Here is a 21543-nt window from a genome sequence, read left to right as displayed (position 1 = left end):
TGCATTTCACTGATAATTAGTGATGTTGAGCATTTTTTCAAGTACCTGTTGGCCATTTGTATGTCTTCCTTCAAAAAATTTCTATTCAGCTGTTTTGCCCATTTTTTAATTGGGTTATTTATTTGTTTTTTTACTGTGTAGTTGTTTGAGTTCCTTGTATATTCTGGATATTAATCTCTTGTCAGATGCATAATTTGCAAATATTTTCTCCCACTCTGTAGGTTGTCTTTCCACTCTGTTGATTGTTTAATTTACTGTGCAGAAGTTTTTAGTTTGATATAGTCCCATTATTTATTTTTATTTTTGTTGCTTGCGCTTTTGGGGTCTTATTCATTAAGTCTTCGCACAGTCCCTATGTGATAGGGTTTCCTTTCAGGGTTAAATAGGATTATAAATGTAAAAGCACTTAACAGAGTTCCTAGCCCAAAGTCAGTCTTCGCTTCCTTTTCCATCCTGGCTGGCTCCAGCATGGGTGGGCTGCCTGCTGTTACCACCATAGGAGGCTCCAACACTAGCCAGGTTTGGAAGTGAACTTTGCTGTATTCCTAAAGGACTTCTTCCACCCACGCAGACCATGGCGGCCTCTCTTCAGCTCGCCCAGGACCTTGGAGTGCTAATTCACTCTCTTTGCTCACTCAGCTTCTACACAGCGGGCTCTGTCCTGTTCCTTTTATCCTTTGCTAAGAATGTTCTGGAAAGGAAGTGCTTTGAAATGCAATCTGACTCACACTTTCAGGTCAGGCTGTGGTGGTGTAAATATAGAACAATCCCAAGGACAGATATTTTCATAAGCATCAGAAATTTTAACTTGCATTCTTTGGAAACCTCAGAACTACCACTCACTATTTGGGTTTTCAATTTCACTTTACTGTTTTCATCAAATCTTGCTCCTCTTCATCCTAGTGGGAGGCCTCTGGCTTCTAAACATGGCCCAATGCTTCCCTTTTCCGTAGAGATCCAGATATCAAAACCATAGCTGCTGGCATTCCACCATGCCCTCGTTTTAAAGTCCATAGCATCATCTGGTTTGAACCCAGTGGTCAGTGATATTTAGCTTCCTGGCGTCCTGCTGGAAAAATATTTGTAACCCAGAAACCTGTTCTGCTACATAATACCATTCAGTAAGCATTGGTTCACTTCTCTTTCTCTTCCTCTTCTGGTTCACAGCATCCGTTCTTACTCTCTGTCTTGCAGGAGATCTGGGCCCTGAGTTCTAAAGCTACTGAGAGGAATCAAAGGAATGAGTTTTCTTTTCCTCTTGTCTCTGTATATTTTGTTACTTTGTTTCATTTCCCTTAAACCTCCATTTCTAGATAAAACAGAAAGGCATTAAAAAAATTAAAAAGAAATTCAAGAGTGTTTACTTTAGCATTTTAGTCCTGCTGCAAAAAAAGAAAAAAAATCCAGTGCATTGCTTTACGTTTCATATTTTTCCCAGAAATATTAGCCTGTTCCTTTACCAGAAGGATCACAGTTTAGTTTTATTTAACATTCAAAGAGCCGAAGGTAAAATATATCTCTTGCCTCACTGATAATTGAAAAGCTAAAAACCCATGTGTTGGGAACCAAGTGCCGGGCACGCAGCATGGCCCTGAACCTCACGGAGGCATGGACCAGCGTCTCAGAGCTATTGCTGGGAAGAAACAGAAAGAGAAAGGAAAGCAACTTAAGGCTACCTTGAGCACATCTTGGGTGTTAATTTAGAAATTCTGACTGTCGGTTGCACCAGATGCCAGAGAAACATAAATCTACGAAGCACCTGGCTGGCGGTGTGCTTCCCTGGGAACCGCAGATAACAAAGCACCTGATTTAAGCTCCCTTTGGGATAAATACATGGAGGTTATAATTCTGTAAGAGAATCATAGATCAACTCAGATCTGGAAAATGAAGGCAGTGGAGTTTTACACGTTCATCAATTGTTGCATCTGGTACGTCTGAATCCTGGAGTTTATATTATTAAAATAGAAGGCAGTGTGGCGAAGAATTCTACAGAGGACCGTGAAGACTTCAGATTATAAAAATTTTATTTTAGAAAAATAATGAAAAAGCAAGCTGCTTTGAGGTGTAATGAGTGTCTACCTGGCTTGTCTGCCATAAGCCTGGAGAATTCAGGATGGCCCAGGTATACAAGCTGTATCAGTCACAGCAAGCCACCCACAACTTCATGACATTAAACAACAGTTTGCTGTTCATGAGTCTTTAGGGTGGTTGGACCCGGCTGGGCTAATCTCAGCTACACTGGCTCGAGTGTCTGTGGTCAGCAGGTAGATCAGTTGTGGGCTGATTGGTCTCCGATGGCCTCGGCTGGGACTCCTCTGCTTACCTCCATGTGGCATCTCATCCTCCAGCAGGCGAGGCTGGATTGTTCTCGTGGTAGTTGGAGTTTTCCAAAACAGACTGGAAGCGCCCCCTGCCCCCTGAGCCTAACTCAGAACTAGCCCACCTTCGTTTCTGTCGCATTTGACCCTAGAGCAAGGGACAAGGCCAGTCCAGATGCCAGGGATGGAGATGCCAGTCCTGACAGGAAGGGCTGCAAGGTCGCACTGCAAAGGCTGTGCACACGGGAGCCGTGGAGAACTGCAGTCGTTCCTGCAATCAGGCTCACCGGACTTTGGTACCCACTGTTTCAAGATTATTGCTTTCATAACCACTAAAGTTTCCTTCTGGAACATGACAACCAGGGGGCAAATACAGGCTCAGGAGGCTTCAGGAGGAAAGGGAAGCAGATGGCCCATGCAGAATGCTAACGGGTCTTAGCTACCCAGGGACTAAGGGAGTAAAGGGTCCTGTAGTGCACAGGATGTAAGACATGCCTTTGTTTTCTATTTCTATAAATCAAGTGCAATTTCCTCCTCGTCCCCAGTACCGGGCTGAGGTTAAATCCGATGGCAGCCTTTTCTGAGTCAACTGTGGAACTGCAATTATCCAGAAGCTTGTGTCCAGATCTTCTCATGCCCGTGACCACTGGTCACCTCTGACAGGCTCAGTGTTCAAGCATTGACAAGGAGATCTTCATCCAGGCTGGGATGTTCTAACTCGGGGTCCAGCCATCCTTAGGAGCATCACCCAGCCACATGCCAGCTGCCTCCCTCGTACTGTGGGGAACAAGGCAAGGTACCTGCTTGGCTCCATCTTGGGTAAAGCCAGCTGGCCCCATCCTTCCATGTCCTGTGTCTCCAGAGCCCCACACGACCTCTGGGACATTCAGCTCAACTCTTTTCTAAAACAAAAGCCTCTTACCTCTGACCTGGGTGCTGAAGGTGTCCAGAATTTTTGGAACTTAAGGCAGAAAAGGGTAGCAGGCTAGAGTGGGGAAAGAAGAACGCGTCTCCTTTCTCTTGACCCTTTCGCAGAGGCAAAACAAAACATGTATTAACATCTCAATAAATTATCCTGCCACTTTTCAACTTCTCTGTAAACCTGTCACCAGAGCTGCTAGCGAAAGGCGCACTGGTTTGATTCCTCATGTTCCTCCCCACCCCTTTCTCTCTGAAAGACTTGGAAAATCCCCCGTCGGGGACACAGGGGGTCCCCTCCCAGCCTCACCAGGACACACCCTAGCACATCCTTGATTTCTTTCTTTTCCAATTCAAAGAAAGATTGGAAATCAGCTTAGCTCACAACAAAACTAGCTTTTGCTTATGCTGGGCTTCTTTTTAAGCAAGATCTCCCTTGATCCTCACCAAAGTCCTGCAGTTGAGCCATGGAAGGGACATGCCACAGTGGAGCCACTTGACCTGGTTCAGGGCTTGCATCATGATAACTGCCAAGTGACTTGGCCCCTCTTCCCTCAGAGGCCCTCAGCTCTTCACACTCGGTGTGTCTAACCCCAGAGTCCTGCACCCAAGTCCAGCTTCTCTCAGGAGTCTGGAAGATGCCACTCCGATTACGAGAACTTCCTTCTCCCTGGCATGAAGTTGGGGTGTGTCTGCCCTTTCTCTGTCTCACCCACCACACCCAGAGCCCACATGGCGCCTCACGGCTTCCCACCCTTCTATCCCCCCAACACCCACCACCTGCCTCCCCGGTCTCCTCACCCCTGACTGCCCCCAGGCTCTGCCTTGTCTCAGCTTCCATCCCTTCCTCTTCTGGTCCATGTGGGGAAGTCTCTGCTCTGGGAAGATGTTTTGAAAGTTAAAAGATGGAAGATGAGGGGAGGGGGGCTTGTGTGAAGAGATCTCCATTGCAACAACTCCTTTACTGCAGAGAGAGCAGAGCAGAAGCCCTCAAGGAGCAAGACAGCCTTACTGCAGGGCAGTGGCGCTGGCCACAGCTTTGACAGAGAAGACGTGGATGGAGCTTGTGCTGAAATCTGTAAGGTGGCTCATTAAACTCTCACTCTCCCATGCATCCCTGCTGGTTCAGAAGTCATTGTTCTGTATTCAGGGATCAAAACTCTTCAGCAACTCCCCATGACGTCTGGGATCGAGGCCAGAGATCTCGGGCCAGATATCTCTGCAGTGTCTCTCTCTCATCACACTGTTCTCTGCCCCCACCCCAGGAGGTTCAACCTTCAGAATAACAAGCCCTTTCCATAATCTCCTGAGAGATCTTAGGATTTTTAAAAACCATTTCATTCATTTTGCATGGTCATTGATAAAGAAATAATTTATGTCTTGGTTTATTCAGGCTGCTGCAACAGAATGTCATAGACTGAGGCTAATAAACAGAAATTTATTTCTCACAGTTCTGGAGGCTGGAAGTCCAAGATCAAGTTGCCAGTAGATTCGGTGTCTGCTGAGATCCTGCTTCCTGGTTCATAGATGGGGCCTTCTCGCTGTTTCCTCCCATGGGAGAAGGGCCAAGGCGGCTCCCTGGGGCCTCTTTTATCAGGGCATTAATCCCAGCATAAGGGCTCCACCCTCATGATTTCATCGCGTCCCAAAGGCTCACCTCCAAATAACATCACACTGGGGATTAGTTTTCAACATATGAATTTCGGAAGGACGCAAACATTCAGACCACAGCAAGTAAAAGGTAACTACTCTATTTTAGATGAGTATGTTATAGAGAGATTTATAAAGGTCCACAGCTCCCTACCTGCACTTGCAAAATTCAAAAGCTCTGGGAAGAAAAGGTTTTTTCCTATGCTTGGCATAAATTTGTCTGCAAATCTGACCTTAACTGACAGGAGGTTGTTCAGAGCCTATGTTTATCCTGCATGTTATGAATATTCATAGGTTTCACTGTACAAATATTAATGTATTTAATTACAGACTGTAGTCCCAGAACTCACTAGGGGTTTTTATATAACATATGTTGTGTACAATGTATTGCTTTTTTTAAAATCTCAAAAATTCTGAAATCTGAAACATATCTGCCTTAAGGCTTTTAACTAGGGGGCTTTGGATGAGTATACGTTTATTGCAATAAATTATAAATAATATTTGAAGTATATCTTTAAAATTGTATAGGACCATTCTTTGCAAAGTAATGTCAACCCTTTCCTTCCCCCTTATTGTGGTTTTTAAAATCTGCTCACAAATCCTTTGCTATTTCTCGCTTCAAAAGATGGAGCTTGGTGTCCCTCTCCTTGAATATGAACTGGACTTGGAGACTCAGTCCCGGTAGGCAGAACACAGCAGAAGTGACGGCATGTCATCTCGGAGATCAGGTCATGAAGCACCATGGCTCCCACCTCAGAGGCACGCTGTCTCTCGCCCTCCTCTCTGTCGGATCACTTGCTCTAAGAGAGGACAGGTGCTGTGTTGCGAGCTTCCCAGTGGAGAGTCTCAAATGTTAAGGAACTGAGGAGGCCTTGGAGCAACACAGTGCAGGGACCGAGGCCCTCAGCTCAACAGCCCGTGAGGATCTGAGGCTTCCCAGCAACCCCATGCGGGAGCTTGGAAGTGGATCTTTCAGCCCCCGTGGAGCTTTAAGATGAGATCTCAGCCCAGGTTAGGGCCACACTGAAGCCTCATGCGAGCCCTGGAGCCAGAGCCACCCAGGGAAGCAGCTCCTAGATTCCTGATCACAGAAATGGAGGTAATCCGTGGTTGTTGTTTGAAGCTGCTAAATGCAGGGCGATCTCTTACACAGACACAGATAACGAACACACCCCTCAGCATTCTCTAGCACCCAGTCTCTCTCCTCACTGCAGTTTACCACGAGTGGAAGCTGTGATTCATTTTTTATTTCTTTGTTTGCTGCTTCTCCTCTTCCCCACGATGGTGCACACAATGTTGAATTCATACACTTAGCCTGAGGCCTGGCTCGAGAACAATGAATATACATTGAAGGACAGAGGGGGAGGGAGGCAAGAAAATCACTCTGGGGCAGAACCAGTGAGGCAGTGAGGGTTGGAGCTAAGTAGTAACCAACAGCTTATAATAATTAGAAATGCCCATGGGCCGGCCCGTGGCTCACTCGGGAGAGTGCGGTGCTGATAACACCAAGGCCACGGGTTCGGATCCTATGTAGGGATGGCCGGTTCACTCACTGGCTGAGCGCGGTGCTGACAACACCAAGTCAAGGGTTAAGATCCCCTTACCGGTCATCTTAAAAAATAATAATAATAATAATTAGAAATGCCCATAGCCCAAAGAGTAATCCTCATCTCCTCTCTCTCCCTTTCCCCCTCGCTTGGTCCAGAAGGTCATCAGGACCCCTTGCTGTCACTCAGTCATGTCTCCTTCTTCCATGATCACTGTCCCTTCAGCATTGCTCACCAGACACCCCCCCCCCCCATTAATCCATTCTAAACACTGAATACATGCATGGAGGGCAGGGTCGGGGGATGAAGAAAAGTTGAGAGTTCATCTCTTTTTCCAAGATCTTAATGAACCTATACCCAGCCCCAAAGAAAATTAAGAACCAGTGGCTCAGAATGAGATTTTTATTTGTATTGCAGTGTGTCAATAAGGTACCCTAAAGAAAAAGTTAAATAAAGGTATTCTCAATTCTAGAGAGATTGGAGATGGATCTCCTCATACTCAGATGGTAAGAGTGTAAATCATATGACCTCTCAGAAAGTAGTTCAGCTGTCAGTTCATAAAGACTTGGAACTATCACATTCTGCCATCCAGCAACTCCACTCTTAGGAATCTAGCCTGAAGGTGCATCTTGGGACTCTGGCAGAGATTTTAGTAAAGATCTGTATACAAAGATGCTCAGCACAGTTTGCTTGTTTAGGATATAGACATGAAGTGAATGCTATTCCCCCCGTAAAACTATCCTTTCAAGTTTTTTAATGACATGAGAAAATGCTCACAATATAATGTGAGATATTATATATAAATGTGCATTATCTAGCACACACATAATGCGCACACACGCATATGTACAAGAATGGAAAAAAATATACCAGCTGTTGCCTGTGATCACCTCTGAATAAGGAAGTAACAGATGATCTTCATTTTATTCTTTCTAATTCTATGTAAGGCCCACATTTTCTACACTGAACAAGGATTACTTTTACATTCAGCTAAGAATTGTAATTTTCTTAAGAGAAGAACAGGGAGGCGTATAGAGGAAATACTCTGAAAACAGCACCTAAGACCACGTGAGCACCGTCCTTGCCCTGTGCCTGGAGGAACGCGGGCATGACGGGCAGCCGGGATCTGAGGAACATGAAGGCCTGTGGACAGTGGCGTTTCCAGCTGGCTTCTGCCCATCCAGTCCCTTAACTTCAGAGGAAAGCCATCCAGGGCTGTAGGTCGGGAATGCTGACTGGTGTAAGGAGCAAGGCTGGTTTCTTTCAAGCTCAGTCTTTAGAGACTGGGGAAGACACATGGGGGAAGGGGCCCTGTCCCACACCTTCCTTCAGGGACTCAACTTGCTCCTCTTGGAGGTGCTGCCATCTTCAACACATGGCTTACAAGGCCCTCAGGGCATGGGGAGAGAATCTTCTGCGGGAGATTTTGTGGGCCAGGCTTGGAAGTGGGGTTCAATACTTCTGCCCCAGTTCCATCAGCCCATCTTAGCCCACCTGCAAGAGCCTAGGAAGTGTAGTTTAGCCGGATGCCCAGGAAGAAGGGGACAAGCGCAGCTTCTCCTGAGCACCAGCATTCTGTGCCTAAAGACCCTCATGCAAAATGGCACCTCCTCCACGTACCCCCGGGGCCTGCGGAGTCCCAGGCTGGGAAAGAGGAGCGAGGCCAGCTGCCACCACTGCTCATGGCCTGCCTGCTGGATGCTGTGCAGAACCCACCAGCTACAAGGCAGACCTTGGCTATTTCTGGTCCATGACCCTCGGCAGCCTGGATCTGGGTTTGTGTCAGGCTTCCCGCTGCCGGGGATCCTCTGCTGCAGACATGGTCTCTGATCCCATTTCCAACGCTTCTCTTTGCTGTAAGGAACAGGAGGATTTGGACCTTGCTATCGATAGCAAGGAAGTGGATGACCAAGAGCCAGGTTTTTTCTCTGCGCCACCAAGTTCCAGGTACTTTGGGGGAAAGAATAAGCCTCCTACCTTCACCCCCAAAGCCCTTGTCCTGGCCTCCCCATGGCTATGCCCAACCACATCAGGCCATATCATCTGCGTGAAGAATGCAACTGGCACAGCCTTCCCCGGCACACAGATTGCCCAAGTGAGGTCCCAAAGGAAAAAGAAGGCAGAGAAGGTGTGGGCGTGGGGTGAACTAACACTGAGCCCACAGCGAACTCTTGGGCAAGAACTGGATATTAAACTAAAATGTGTTCATTGTTCAAATCTTACTAAGGGGTCTGGGAATTCCTTCTGAAGACAAAGGGTTCAGAAGCCAAGTCTCTCTTTAAAGTCTAATTGGATCCTCAGAGGATGAAAATTTGACCCAAAGAGGAGATTCAATAAACGTGCCTCAGGCTTCAAGGGCAAAAGCCACAGCAAGCTGCCTTCAGAGGTGCACTGAGCTCTGGCCATGCTGTTAGAATAGTCTTCTGAAGGGGCCAGGTTCGGAGGAGACACGCCCTGTGAAGCCACATGGTCAGCGGCCAGGGCCAGGCTTCCCAGGCATGTGTACGAGTGAGCACCCAGAGGCAATGCCTCCTGAATTTTCCACGAAAGCGTTCCACAGACAGAGGGGTGAACACACATCCTGGGGGCTGGAGCTGCAGCCAGGCCTCTTCACTTATATCTAAAATTCATGGGAACCCTGAATCCAATTCCATGTTATATATATGTTTGTTTAATAACATTCAAAAAATTACCATCAGGCGCAATTAATGTACTGTGTGTTTCCTGAGGCTTCATCTCATACCTTATCTCCTATCTCACACCTAGCGCTGCAAGCTTAGAGCTCTGACTCTCATGGCCTCAGCATCCCCTGGAAGCTGTAGGAAATGCAGAATGTTGGCCCCTTTCTCACCAAGAAAATCAGAATCTGCATTTCAACCCGATCCTGGAGTGACTCATTTGCACATTACAATTTGAGAAGTGCTGTGAACACCCCAGCCTGAGAATTACACAGGGCTTCTCAGGAAGGTCTGCTTGGGATTCTCCATCCCACTGCTTGCTGACCCTATGCTCTACCACGTTACTTGGTTTGATTTTCTCCAGAGCACTTACCTGGTATTATCTTATTTGTGTGTGTGTTTAGAAAGTAAACTTCATGAAGTAGAATCTGTTGAGCCCTGTGCATAGAGTACTTTGCCTATAATAAGTGCTCAATAAAATCTAACTGGGGAAGGGGTAAGTGGGGGATGGAAGGTGGGTTGTAAAAGATAAATCAAGGATCAGTCTTTTTGTGGAAATCTCCCTATAAAAAATAATGTATTTTTTTCTGAAAATTAGAAAAGTCATGTTGGAATATCCACGCAATAACCTGTACTTGAATGTCCATAGCAGCTTTATTCATAATAGGCAGAAAGTGAAAACAACCCCAGTGTCCTTCAATAAGTGAAGAGTTAAATACATGTGGCATGTCCATATAGTGGAATATTACTCAGCAACGAAAAGAAATGAACTGTGGATACATGCAACAGCTTGGAGAGATCTCAAGACAATTATGCCAAGTGAAAACAGACAATCTCTAAAAGGGCCCATATTATATAATCTCACTTACAATCTAGAGGTTGCAGGAGAGGATGATGTGACTGTAAACAGGCAGCACAAGGGATCTCTGGAGTGATGGAGTAGTTCTGCATCTTAATTGGGGTGGTGGCTACACAAAACTACACATGGGATGAAATTGTTTAGAACCCCCTCCCCCACACACAAACAAAAATGAGTTCATAAAATCTGAAAATGTTCTGTGAATTGTGCCTGTGTTGATTTCCTGGTTTTGATATTATACCATAAATATATAAGATATTACCATTGGGGGAGACTGGGAGAAGTGTACACAAATCCACTCTGCCCTTCTTGTAAATCTATAGTTATTTCAAAATTTTTTAAAAAATTTTAAATCATATTGAAGTGTTCATGGTTTAGATAAGGATAAATTCTTGTTTTAAGATGCTTAATTATCCTGAGTCAAGGCCCATAGGGGTGGGGTGGGGGGACGGGGAGAAAAGATGCTTAATTAATGAGAGATAATTTTATACTGTTCAGGACAACCTAACCACAGAAGTGTTTTGAATTTTACTGTACAAATTGTGTCTCCCTAAATAGGAAAGAACAACTGAGCCAAAAGGAATTAAGTGCCTACTTTCACTTGAAGCTTTGGAGGAAATAAGCCCACAAGGGCTTAGCTGCTCGCTTCTCCTGTGCCAACCTTGGAGCAGGGACTTAAAGAGAATGCCTTGCACAGGGGAGCAGAACCGAGCAAAGCACTGCAAGAAGGCTGCACCCAGTTTGAGGGCCGGTGGGGGGGGGGCTGCCATTGTCTGATGGTGTTTGAGACCCTGCACAAACCCACGACTCAAGCCAAGCAAGAGAAATGGTGTCCAGGAAAGCCAGGACTTGGTCCAAGAAGGGCAACACTGTCTGCATTAGTCTGTTCCTGTTTCTTATGAGAGAATTCCTGAAACTGAGTAATTTATAAAGAAACAAAATTTATTTCTCACAGTTTCAGAGGCTGGGAAATCCAAAGTCCAGGAAGCACATCTGGTGAGGGCCTTCTTGCGGGTGGTGACATTGGGTGTCACATGGCAAATGGCTTGAGCAAGAGAGAGTTAACTTGCTCACTCACTCTCCTTTTAAAACCATCAGAACCACGCCCATGACCTCCCATTAAACCATCAATGGATTAATCCATTCATGGGGATACAGTCCTCACATCTAATCACCCCTCGAAGGCCCCACCTTTCAGTGACCATAATAAAATGTCCCACCATCTTAAGACTATGACACTGGAGTCAAGTTTTCCATCTTTTGGGGCATGCATCTAACCCATAGCCCTGTCACTTCTATCACCAGCCACATGGGCTGGTGTATGGAACTAGAAGGTGAGGCAGGCAATTGGTGACCTGTGTTCTTGCCTTCTTTTCTACTATATCTACTAAATAAATAAAGTCCTCCCTCCCACTTTGTAATGTTTGGGTACACAGTTCTTACTTGGGTCAAAATGTGTGTGGCCTAGAGGAAATAAATGGGAGTTCTATAAATAACTTAAGCTATTCCAAAACCATTACAATAAAGGCAGGGCTTGAAAATGCAGAAGCCTCCAGGGGCTGGACAGGAAAAGGAGTGGGTGGGCCGAGCAGGGCTGTGTGAACTGGGGAAGGGAGCTGGTCCGAGGGAACCCTCCCAGCTGACTGTGCCCTGGGGACTTGGAGTTGCCAAGTGGTCCAACTTCTCAAGACAGGAAGAAACCTGGGGTTTTATGTGAAATGTACTTCTTAAATGCAATAAAAATGTTTAAGACACCTGGTGGATACAGAGGTTGTTGTCAGGGGAAATGATTGTCAGGAATTAAGATTAGATCATCTTTAGTGTTCCCTGAGAAGCTCAGGTAAACATTGAATTACTTTTGACTATTACATTGTATATTTGAATTCAATAAGATCTTGCTGAGATGTGGACAGTTGGGATTAGTTTGCTTACTGTGTGTAAATTTTTTCAGTTCCATCTAAAAATGGAAGGCAAAGCTCTTTCCCCCACAGTCCACAGGTCTAGAGATGCTTTCTGAAAGATTTCTGAAGCTTCTGGGATTTGCTCATGGTTCTTGGTAGTGACTGTCTTATAAATGACAATGTCATTTGGGAGCATCTGGGCCAAGCGAGGAGAGAGACCTCCCCACTAGGTTAAGAGCAAAAGACTCATGTAGGGAGGGGATGCATTGAGAGGAAAAGCTAAATTCACTGGTGACATGGGGGCAGGAAAGGGCTTGTCCAGCAAACTGGTGGGAACATCTGGCAAAAGCCCATTCTGAGAAGGAATTGCAGATGAGCTTCTTATTGGGAGAGAATTTTCCCAAGGGAAGAGAGCCAGACAGGCAAGGCCAGGCCAGAACGAAGCCTTAGTCGCCGGAGGATGAAGACTTTGAGTCCAGCCCACATGACCCTGATACAGCCCAGGGATTCTGGCCAAAATCCTGGTGAAAGAAGATGGGGAACCAAGACAGAAAGAGATGTCCTCATAAGAAAAGTGTCGTGTTTCACTTTAGTAACAAGAGAGGGGCTTCATTCCCACCACTTCTCACAGCAGCCCTCTGCTGAGCTCTCATGGGAGACCCCCCAGCAGTTGGGACCACCACAGCAGGGAGGGCCGAGGAAGCAGCTGAGTGCCTGGTGGAGGCGGCCAGGGTACAAGTGGAACAGCTCCTGGAGACCCCAAGAATTACTGGGGAGTGGACAGCCTAACGGCACCAAAGGATGGGAAGGGGACCGAAGACACTTGTTCTAAGCGTGGAAATTACACCAAGTTGAACTTGGAGTCTTGGGGGCCCAGGAAAGCACAGAACACAGGAACATCCAGATGTTCCCCTAATGATAACTTGAGGACAGGAATCTTTGTGTCTTTTATCGAATGCTCCACTCCAGGGACCAGCAAAGTGCCTGATGTTACAAGGCTGTGCTCTAACCAACTGAGCTAACCAGCCAGCCTCTGCAAAGTGCCTCGTGTGCAGCAATAGTAAATACTTGTACTTATTATCTGAATACATTTCGCATAGAGCTTCACCACCATAGATTTTTATATCAACAATTCTCAAGCTTTTGAAGCAGCAAATGGCTTTCTTGAAATAAAAACTCATGGAGAAGCTCAAAATACAAAACAGATGAAAGTGGGGTTACTCTGACGGAAGAGGGGATGGGGGAGGAGTCCGCACCCAGCCCAACCCCAAGCCTAGCCCAAGCCCATGCCTCTTGGCTGGGGCTGGAAATCCTCCAGGGAGCTTCTTGGGCTACAAAGAACACAGTTTGAAACACAAATATGGTCATTTTGTAAAAAAGGAAGCTGACAAAGCTGTCCACATGACCTTTCCCTCAAGTAGCACTTGGGAAAAACGCAGTAATCAGAGAGGAGGCCCCTTGGGGAAGTATTCATGCCAGCTTAGCATACGGATTGATGAGAGGCTGAAGCCAGGGCATCCTCTCGCTGCTTATGCAGTGGTGGAGGGAGGGCAGAGCAGCCCAACCTGGAACATCGTGCTCCGCGAGCCCACGTGGCAGCACCCAGCAAGCTCTGACACCTCATGAATATTAATGACCGTTGGCTCAGCAGTTATCTGAGCTCAGCCTCAGCACTGCCGGGACAAGAAGCCGGGTTGAAGTGAGATGCAACCCTTGCAGTTTTGTAAAATGTTGAGTTGAATTCTATTATTATTTTATCCTTTCCCCCCAAAACTCACATTTTGCATTTATATTGAGTTATTTCTGACTCTGTCTAGAGGCAATGACACAATGTCCCTGTCAGGATGCATCCCAAGTGACTGAGGTAATCCTCTAGCTCCCGTGCACATGGGCAGCCCTGACATTTGCCAGATCTAATTCCCAAGAGTGAGAAAACAATGCTAGTTCCTGGTGCAGAACCAACATCACTGGGTTGCACGGTGAAGACTCTGCAGTTGTGCAGATCTAGTACCAAATGGCAGCTCTGTTGTTTCTGCTTATGAGTGTCGCTGATTTGGACAACTTAGTTTCTCCAAGTCTCCATTCAATATCTTTAAAGTGTGACTAATAATACCTGTATCAGTTTCCTATCACTGCTGTAATAAGTTATCACAAATAGGACGACTTAAAACTCCCCAAACTTATCATTCTGGAGGTCAGAAGTCTGATGTGGGTCTTACTGGGCTACAGTCAGGATTTCAGCAGGGCTGCGCTCCTCCTGGAGGTTCTAGAAGAAAACCGTTTCCTCGGCCCTTCCAGCTTCTAGAGGCTGCCCACATTCCTCAGCTCGTCGTCCTTCCTCCATCGTCAAAGCCAGCAGTGGCCACTTGAGTCCACTCCCACGTATTACTCTGACTGCTGCTGCTGCTGCTGCTGCTGCTGCTGCTGCTGCTGCTGCTGCTGCTGCTGCTGCTACTTAGAAGGACCCTTGTGATTACATTGGGCCTATCCAGATAATCCAGAACAATCTCTCTGTTTTAAGGTCAGCTCATCAGCAGGCTTCATTCCACCTGCAACCTTAATTCCCCTTTGCCAAGTCAGGTAACATATTCACAAGTTCCACAGATTAGGACGTGGGCATTTTGGGGGGTCCGTTATTCTGCCAACCACAATAGCTCTCCTAGAGTGCTGGTGGGGGTGATAAAAGGACAAGAGCAGAATGCCCGCCACATAACTGAGTGGCTTCCCCAGAAGCTGGATACACCGGGGCACACACCGCACCAGGAAGCTGGAAGACGTGCACCATCCTGCACTGTCCCGCAGGACCTGCGTGTCCCAGTGAGGACACTATGCAACTCTGCCCACCTCACCTGCCAACCTCAGGACAGGGCTGTCATCTGCCATGGCTCAGCCAGCCTCCATTCTGCCTCTGTCTGGAATCAGAATGATGAACAAATGCACGCCCAAACCCACTCCGTCACCTTCCACCCTAACTGAGCAGCATCGCCTCTGGAATTCCACAATACTTTGGACCACACATCCAGGAAAGTACCCTTCGGGCATTTGGGAGCCAAACCCCAGGGCCCCTCCAGGAGCAGACACTCCCTTTCTGTATAACCTGGAGTAACTCAGCCTAGCCCTCAGGAGACAGCTACATGGCCAGTCTCTTCCCTGACACAGTGGTGGCCCAGGACCCCGCACATGGTTGTATAGTAAAGCCCGATTTTCATTCTCTCCAGGTCTGTCTTTACATGGCTGTTCCCACAGTCCTCGGGAGCTGCCTCAAGCCATCCTTGTCCTTCAAAGCCTAAGCAATTCCCACCTGACAGGGCGCCCAACTTGCAAGAGCTCTTCCTGCTCCGTACGTGCACCGCGCTCAGCAGGCGTGTGGTCCCCGGGGAACCAAAGGTGCTGCTAAGGATCTCCACTTCCCAGCCTACGGAAACAGGTCAACTCTGCAGTCTTCTTCATCATCACAGCCACACAGCCTGACGACATGACAGAGAAAACGTGGCCTAATCATTACCGCATTAAATGGTCGCATTGGAATCAGCTGTCTGTAGGCATCTCAGCAGACAGTGTGTGACAGCGAGGGAGCCCTGAGTAGTCCGTGCTGGGTTTGAATCAACACTCCACCACTTCTGAACTGTGAGAGCTAGAACTAGTTAAATTCTCAAAATCTCAGCTTCCTCGTCTGTAAATTGTTGCAAATACTTTGCAATATAATAGTTAGAAACAAAAGAGAGAATATCTATCAAAGTTACCACAGCTGGTACCAAACTCTGTTCTGATTACCTGTGGCTGCATCTCAAACTATCCCCCAAACAGAGTGGATTAAACAGCAACCGTTTGATGAAATCTCTCAGATTCTGTGAGTCAGAATTCCAGGCAGGGCTTGGAGACTCCTCATCAGTCCTCATGTGTCAACTGCTGTCGCTCAGCAGTACCTGCGGGTGATGGACCGGCCCGGAAGGTACGAGACAGCGTTGCTGACGGTCACTGCTCGTCACTTGCAGTAGGTGCGTTCCCTAGAACTGCATGAGCACCGAACTAGCCAGGACTGAGCCATCGCTCCCAGGGGAATTCAGGATCAGCTGCCCGTGAGCTTCAGGTCACATTTCTGTCATCTGATCAATGTGCAGCTTTGTTTTCTGCATGTTTTTGTTTAAAGACACCTTATTGAATATATACTACTTTAAAAGAATTGATTATACGAAGTGCTTGCTTTATAATAAAATGCTAGCTGAGAAAAGTTTGTTTTCCTGATCTTGGGTCACGTGAGCACAAGTTTCTTTGTCTCTCAGCCTCATCACAACGCTGTCTGCTACTCTTTTTTTTTTTTATTGGTCATTATCTCACAAATCCACAAATTTAGCCATTTTTCCATCTTGTCCATTGCTTCATGATGCACTAACGATCTTAAGCACTTTGCAGAGTGGCCTCACTTACAAATTGCCAAATTTCCTCTTCCTTTTCCTTGATGCACCATATTGTTGATTCATTAACATTAAACTCACAGCCCACGACAGCCCTGTAACTCATGCCTGAACAAAGCTTCTCTAGCACACTATCTTCTCCGTAAGACTCCACAGCTTTCTGGCACAAGGAACACCAGCACTATACTTGAAAGCCACTTTAAACAGCAAAATCACCAACAAAAAGCACAAAGATTTAGAAACCATGGCACCCAACAGATTGCAGAAAGGACGCTTGTTTGTAGTATTGAGAGCTGAAACATGAAGGCAGAGCATCGCCTTGTTTGACCTCAGCTGGAACACGCACATTGGGAGACTCAATTTTTTGCCGCTCTGCATATGTTCGTGAATAACTACAAAAGTGCTGCAAGTATGACACCACCCTGCGGCCCCACCTGGGTCCTGAGGTACGGAGCCGGGGGAAGCTGAACCCAGCCACAAGCAGATAAAGAGCACACCAAAATCACCATTTCCACGTGGGTAGCCCTCCATCGTCACCACCATTGCCGTGGCTGCCACAAAGGCAACTAGTCTCTATAGCAGCGGTCACAGCCACCATGCACATGGCAAGCCAGACTCTCAACTGTATTGACACAAGGAGAGGCACCAGTGGAGACCAAAAAAAGAAAGAAAAAAGAATAGGTCCAGAGCACTCTCCAGCGTAATAGAAGAAGCATCTGATTTACAATAACAGGGGAGGATTTGATCACACCTGTCTCAGTACTGGACAGATCATCCAGGCAACAAACCCACAGAGGAACAGTTAACCTATCAGATGGAGAGAGCAAATCTGTGGGGAGAGGTGGAGGGGAGGGGAGCGATTGGGTAAGGGGCATAAAGAATAACTATGATTTGTAACAATAAATATGCTAATAAAAAATTTTTTAAAATGTTTAAAGATACAACAAAAAATGTGCTGCAAGTATTAATTTGGGGTTACAAACAAATGTTAGTGAGCATTAAATTTGCAAACACAGAGTCTGCAAAAAATGAGGGTCAGCTGCCTCTGGGGCTGTTCGAAGAAGGCAGCAGGGCTGCACGTGGCTGCCAGCCACCCTCAGGTCCACATAAGGCCTCTTAGCACAGCAGGCTCAGGGCAGTCACACTTCTTATAGCTTGTTTTTCCTGATTTTCCTCTTGTAAGATTGGGGGGAGGGGGCTGTGACTTGAAATAATGTCTGTAATTAATTCAACTGTGTTACTATGTATCTATTAATCAAACATTTTAAGGACCAGGAGAATTCTGTGGTTTGTTTAATATAAGAAGCTTATCAAAAAAGGACCATGATTCCATATAAAATATACCTGTTCTAGAAATCTTTCTAGTTGCGCTGTTTTGAGCATGAGGAACATGACACAGAAAATATCATTGTATCATAATTGAGTCAAAAAGTGCATGAAAGGTGGCAATTCTTAAATATTGCTCTTCTGTACTGGTCCCTTGAGAAATTAGCAGCAAGAACATATTTAGAAAATAAGTTCATCTCCAAATCATTCCTTTTTAGTTACATAAATCCACATTCTACCCATTTAGAAATAGTCTTTCCCACTTACTCTCTTAGTAAAAAGACCAAATCATTTATCTACGACACCTTTTAGAGCAAAATGGGACACTCTTAATTATGTCAGAACAACAGTCCCCAGCCAGGACTGCTAAGACAAACTAGGAATGGTATTCACAGTAAATGTAAACTGTAGGACATTTATAAGGCTGGTTTAGTTGTAATGAATCGTATCTTTCCAATTATGATACAAATTGCTTCCGAGGGGCACAAATTGAACCCTTTTCTGTCAAAGCACATTGAACAGACCTTGACTGGTTCATAAACTATCTGAGAGATCTGTGCACTGAAGCACCTGACTTTTGTACAAAACTAATGAAGTATCCACAGTGATTAACGATTGCATTCACAACTGTGACGGAGCATTTCAAAAATTACTCTTGCTGTAGTTTATTTGAATATATTACGTTTTATTCGTTTCCTAATCTGAAATTCATCTGTGCTTTTTGATTGTTGTTGATATTCTTCTGTTATAGGGTTTCTAAGAGAATAGGTTTAGATTTTAATTTCTCCTCATTCAAGACATAAAACAGCTCTTACCAAACGTGTCCAGGCAGTCCCAGTGACAGCAGCTACGCCTTCCTCCGTTCTTAGACTTACATCTTCCAAAGCCAAGTCAATGAACTGCCAGGAAAAATTCAGTCCAGCTTGCATTACGCATACTAAAGCAATAGTTTTCATTTATTTCACAGATTTTGTCCATTCATTCTCTGCATGTAGACATAGCCAAAATCGTTTTGTTCCATTTGTAAAATGGGAATGATACTAATGTCACGCTATTATTAGTCATTCTTACATGAAGTCTTGGAATCACTTCAGGGCACACCTGAATCCTTTCAAAATTATCTGCAACATATTATGTGTTGGGATGTGCATATCCCCCCTCAGGAAAAACGGTTCGTAGCATTTATTAGATTCTCAGAAGGGTCATCTGAGCACTCAGGAAAGGTTAAAACAGACAGTCCTGAATCAGGAGGACAACTTCCCTGTGGCCTTCATTCTACAGACAGACGTGTCCACCTATGAAAACTTCCTCGCTGGGTTTGTACGTACACAGAAGCCGTGGTCCGGACACACTTCCATGAGACCCAGACCCAGACCCGGCTGGCTTACCTCCCTCCGGAGGCTGTCCGGAGACGCCAAGTACACGTTGCTCACTCTCCTCCTGACTGAACTTGGCGTAGCTGGCTCCGTGTGTGCTGCACTCCTGGATCGACTGCTGAGAAGAAAAGAGTCAAAACTTGTTTCTGGTGACCTTGTCCTATTTTCCTATTTCTCCGATTCCAGAAAACACAGTTTTCCCTGTCCACATCCACTGATGTGTTGCCAAGCAATTAAAATCAACTCTGTCTATCAATCAACTCAAGACTTGCCCTTCTAATCCGTTTGGATGGAGAATATTTGGTAGAAAGAGAAAAAACTGGATATTTCACAGAGGTGTAATCAAAACAAAATCTTCAAGAAATTATTCAGGATTCTATGAAATTCTAATCTTACTTTAAACTTTTCATGGCCTTGGATATAATAAATCTTGGTGGGAGGGCCTGAGTCGGTTCATCAGATCTGGTAAGGACGGTTTGGGGACATCGCTGCTCTTGGTTTGAATACACGAAGGCTCCTGCTTAGCAATTCCCTCAGCTTATGGAGGCCTGAGCAGGAGGGATTCTAAATTCTGACAATCTCAGGCCTTCATGATTCCTCTCGTAGTTAATTCATTACAAAGCTCAGACCAACTCATTTCCCTGAAGGAGAGCTCAACTTTCTCCGGTTCCATACGTGGTTCCATACAGTGTTTCCAGGACAACAGTCCAGGGAGCAGAGACTCAGGAGCTCTTCTTTAATACTGACTCTTGTTTTATGTTGCATTGTCTTTTGAAGAATGCACCGAGAACAACAAAAGGCTGCAGTTCTAATGATCTTTTTCCCCTTTGACCCTGCAGACAACACTGTTTTCTCTACCCAAAAAAAGTGTCGATGCTCACTCTGTGGCTTTTGCCTCTATCTCTGAGTTTTGTGGGTTAGAGCCAGAGGCTCTTCGAACTCTGCCTTTGTTCGGTTGTTCCAAATCTGCAGGGATTTGCCCCCATTTTCTGTCAGTTGCTTTGCCTTCACAAGCTTTACCTAGTCTTCCTTTAAAAAGTTTTCTTTAAAAGAATATAATCAGAGCAAAGCTTCAGAGCTGTGGGGCAGGGAGACTAATTGGTGTGGAAACCTCTTTGACGCGCTCAGTGCAGGGGCAGCGATGTCACTCCGTGGGAGTTAAGTCAACCTCTGGGGCCTGATTTCTCTCTGAGAACGGTGGTGTGCTGCCTGAGCTGTTTTCTACTTGTAGGATATGAAGAAATGCTTGCTAGAGTCTACACTGAAACTATTCCTATTTCCAGTTTAAATTGACCATCTTCTGACTCTTCTGAGAGCGAGAGACAGAAATCCGTCTTCGTTTACCATGCTTCTTTCTTGTTTAGGTGGTCACAGATTTCATCTCCATGACATTTCAAAAACATTGTTTTCCATGTGGTCCCTACGTCTCGATGACCCCCCTTGTGTCCTCCTGTTAAACGTAACTGGTTTTTGCATCTTTTTGAGCTGCAAAATGTTTCACAATCAATCACCTAGATAAACCTCACGATGTCCCATTTAAAATGGCATAAAAAGCAGAGTTTGCTTTCTTCCTGAATCTGATTACACGAAATTCTAAAGTATGTAATTTTTTATTTTGGATTACCCACAGCGACATTAATGGTACATCTCAGAAAATACAAAAATAATACTTGCCAAACTCACTAAGGTAATTATTTCTTTCTTATAAATACCAATATTTTAAAAATACAAAACAGCTTTACATCAGTCTCTCTGACTGTGTTTAAAAACCGAGGACAGTATCTCTGGGTCCATATCTGAAAAGCCGGATGTGTGCGCCTTGGCCATGGCAGAAGGAGACAGAGAAGTGACACTTACTGACTCTCCTGTGTTGTTACACTTTGACCCCATTTAACTCTCACAATCCCAGAAGGTGGAGCTGTTATTTTTCTCTTACAGATGAGGAAATGGAAGCTCAAAGACATTTCATACCTCGTCCAAGGTCATTCTGGATAGTAGACTCAGGATTGGAACCCACGTGTGGCTTCCTGCAGGTGGTTTCCCTCAGTAAAGGACAAAGGGAGGTCCCTTGGAGCCCATCACCTTGAGCAGTAACCCCGCTTCCTGATGAATAATCTAGCAGATGGCCTAGGTATTGGAGAATTCAGCCAGTCAGAGAGAAAGAGAAACATGCCTGAAACCACTGGCAATGGACCATCTTCAGAAATGACTCAAATCTGGTCCTCAAGGGACATCTGGTTGGACCTCAGTGTCAGTGGTAGAACAGATAGGACAGCCTGACAAGGTTTGGCCAGTAGGCACTGGGACTTCAAAATACAGCCAGCGCAGGAAAGAAAACAAAGCCATGTCCAGTCCAAACTGGTGTAAGGGACCCAATTCATCGTAGGCTGACCTGAATGGTGTAGGAGGGTGCGTGGTAAGGTCACAGTGGCTCCATACACAGAATATGGCAGAAGGTCTCCCTGAGAGGGTGCAGAGAAGAGAGTTCAGGGTCAGAGCAGAGGCCAAGAGTTGGGAAAACAGCGGTATTCAGAAAATCAGAGCGCAGCTCAGAG

General features: G+C 45.8%; 1 pseudogene; it reads left to right on the top strand.

Annotated features, from left to right (window-relative positions):
- Positions 1-21543, top strand: part of LOC134369995 (sortilin-related receptor-like) — a 99159-nt pseudogene that overhangs the window by 55087 nt on the left and 22529 nt on the right.

The sequence above is a fragment of the Cynocephalus volans genome, chromosome 1 (genome assembly GCF_027409185.1).
Source record: "Cynocephalus volans isolate mCynVol1 chromosome 1, mCynVol1.pri, whole genome shotgun sequence".
NCBI lineage: Eukaryota > Metazoa > Chordata > Mammalia > Dermoptera > Cynocephalidae > Cynocephalus > Cynocephalus volans.
This window is presented reverse-complemented; position numbering and strand designations above follow the sequence as displayed.